At 40.5% G+C, this 2,982-nt stretch overlaps 1 non-coding gene across 1 annotated transcript; it reads right to left on the bottom strand.

Moving 5' to 3' along the window:
- Positions 1-2,531: 2,531 nt before the first annotated feature.
- trnal-caa (transfer RNA leucine (anticodon CAA)) lies at positions 2,532-2,643 on the bottom strand. The gene is made up of 2 exons: positions 2,606-2,643; positions 2,532-2,577 (listed from the first exon to the last, which is right to left on the bottom strand). It is a non-coding gene; the product is annotated as a tRNA-Leu (tRNA).
- Positions 2,644-2,982: the final 339 nt, after the last annotated feature.

The raw sequence follows: 2,982 nt of genomic DNA, 5'->3' as shown, positions 1-2,982 counted from the left end.
TACATGCTTTCAGTTTGGCTCGCTAGACCACTGAGCCATTCTGACATAATCACCCAAGGATGTAAAGGGCAACTCTTATCATTGGAGTTGGTCAGATGGCAAAATAAAGGATCCAAAATATGTATTTACTGTTTCATAATTACTTTGCAATTCTACTTCTAGTCTGTTCACTGTAAAAGAACCATTGTCAAAAGTGGGATTTGAAGCCACGCCTCCATTTGGAGACCAGTAATGGCCAATTCTATCACTGGAGTTGGTCAGTTGGCAAACTAAAGGATCCAAAATATGTATTTACTGTTTCATAATTACTTCCAATTCTACTTCTAGTCTGTTCACTCTAAAATAACCATTGTCAGAAGTGCGATTTGAACCTACGCCTCCATTTGGAGACCAGAAACATCAACAACTGAGATGGTTGATAAGTCTTGAGCCTGGCGCATTAGACCGCTCGGCCATTCTGACACAGTCACCCAAAGATGTGAAGGGCAAATATATCACTGGAGTTGGTCCAAAATATATAAATTACTGTCTCATAATTACTTCAAATTCTACTTCTAGCCTATTAACTCTAAAAGAACCACTGTCAGAAGTGGGTTTTGAACCCACACCTGCATTTGGAGACCAGAAACCTCAACAACTGGGAAGGTTGATAAGTCTTGATCCTGCCGGCTTAGACCGCTCGGCCATTCTGACATAATCAGGCAAGAATGTGAAGGGCAATTCCATCACTGGAGTGGCTCAGAAGCAAAATAAAGGATCAAAAATAAAGCATTTTCTGTCTCATAATTACTTAAAATCCTACTTCTAGTCTGGTCACTCTAAAACAGGCTATGTCAGAAGTGGGATTTGAACCCACGCCTCCATTTGGAGACTAGAACCCTCAGCAAATGAGAAGCTTGATATGCCTTGCGTCTGGCCCCTTAGACCACTCAGCCATTCTAACATAGCCATTCAAGAACGTAAAGGGCAACTCTATCATTGGAGTTGGTCAGATGGCAAAATAAAGGATCCAAAATATATAATTTACTGTCTCATAATTGCTTCAAATTCTACTTCTAGTCTATTCACTCTAAAACAGCCGTTGTCAGAAGTGGGTTTTGAACCCACACCTGCATTTGGAGACCAGAAACCTCACCAACTGAGAAGGTTGATCAGTCTTGAGTCTGGCGCCTTAGACCGCTCGGCCATTCTGAAATAATCAGGCCAGAATGTGAAGGGCAATTCTATCACTGGAGTTGGTCAGAAGCAAAATAAAGGATCCAAAATAAAGCATTTTCTGTCTCATAATTACTTCAAATACACGTAAAGGGCAACTCTATCATTGGAGTTGGTCAGAAGGCAAAATAAATGATCCAAAATATATCATTTACTGTCTCATAATTACTTCAAATACTACTTCTAGTGAAATAGTCTGTTCACTCTAAAAGAGCCGTTGTCAGAAGTGAGATTTGAACCAACACCTCCATTTGGAGACCAGAAACCTCAACAACTGAGAAGATTCATAAACCTTGAATCTGGCGCCTTAGACCACTCGGCCATTCTGACACGCTCCCGCAAGAATGTGAAGGGCAATTCTATCACTGGAGTTGGTCAGAAGCAAAATAAAGGATCCAAAATAAAGCATTTACTCTCTCATAATTACTTAAAATTCTACTTCTAGTCTGGTCACTCTAAAATAGCCTTTGTCAGAAGTGGGATTTGAACCCACGCCTCCATTTGGAGATTAGAAACCTCAGCAAATGAGAAGGTTGACATGCCTTGAGTCTGGCCCCTTTGACCCCTCAGCCATTCTGACATAATCAGGCAAGAATGTGAAGGGCAATTCCATCACTGGAGTTGCTCAGAAGCAAAATAAAGGATCAAAAATAAAGCATTTTCTGTCTCATAATTACTTAAATTTCTACTTCTAGTCTGGTCACTCTAAAACAGGCTTTTTCAGAAGTGGGATTTGCAGCCACGCTTCTATTTGGAGACTAGAACCCTCAGTAAATGAGAAAGTTTATATGCCTTGAGTCTGGCCCCTTAGACCACTCAGCCATTCTGACATAATCATTCAAGGACGTAAAGGGCAACTCTATTATTGGAGTTGGTCAGATGTCAAAATAAAGGATCCAAAATATATCATTTACTGTCTCATAATCACACATTAATGTGAAGGGCAATTCTATCCCTGGAGTTGGTCAGACGGCAAAATAAAGGATCCAAAATATGTATTTACCGTTTCGTAATTACTTCCAATTCTACTTCTAGTCTGTTCACTCTAAAATAACCACTGTCAGAAGTGGGATTTGAACCCACACCTCCATTTGGAGACCAGAAATCTCAACAACTGAGAAGGTTGATAAATCCTGCAACTGGTGCCTCAGACCGCTTGGCTATTCTGACATAATCAGGCAAGAATGTGAAGGGCAATTCTATCACTGGAGTTGGTCAGAAGCAAAATAAAGGATCCAAAATAAAGCATTTTCTGTCTCATAATTACTTCAAATACTACTTCTAGTGAAATAGTCCGTTCACTCTAAAAGAGCCGTTGTCAGAAGTGGGATTTGAGCCCACGCCTCCATTTGGAGACCAGAAACCTCAACAACTGAGAAGGTTGATATGTTTTGAGTCTGGCGCCTTAGGCCACTCGGCCATTCTGACACACTTGGCAAGAATGTGAAGGGCAATTCTATCACTGGAGTTGGTCAGAAGCAAAATAAAGGATCCAAAATAAAGCATTTACTGTCTCATAATTACTTAAAATTCTACTTCTAGTCTGGTCACTCTAAAAGAGGCTATGTCAGAAGTGGGATTTGAACCCATGCCTACATTTGGAGACTAGAACCCTCAGCAAATGAGAAGGTTGATATGTCTTGAGTCTGGCGCCTTAGACCCCTCGGCCATTCTGACATTCTCATGCAAGAATGTGAAGGGCAATTCTATCACAGGAGTTGTTCAGATGGCAAAATAAAGGATCCAAAATATGTATTTACTGTTTCA

The sequence above is a fragment of the Sinocyclocheilus anshuiensis genome, unplaced genomic scaffold, assembly GCF_001515605.1.
Source record: "Sinocyclocheilus anshuiensis isolate Anshui unplaced genomic scaffold, SAMN03320099.WGS_v1.1 scaffold4864, whole genome shotgun sequence".
NCBI lineage: Eukaryota > Metazoa > Chordata > Actinopteri > Cypriniformes > Cyprinidae > Sinocyclocheilus > Sinocyclocheilus anshuiensis.
Note: the sequence above shows the minus strand (reverse complement) of the source record. Positions and strands in the feature narration are given on the sequence as shown.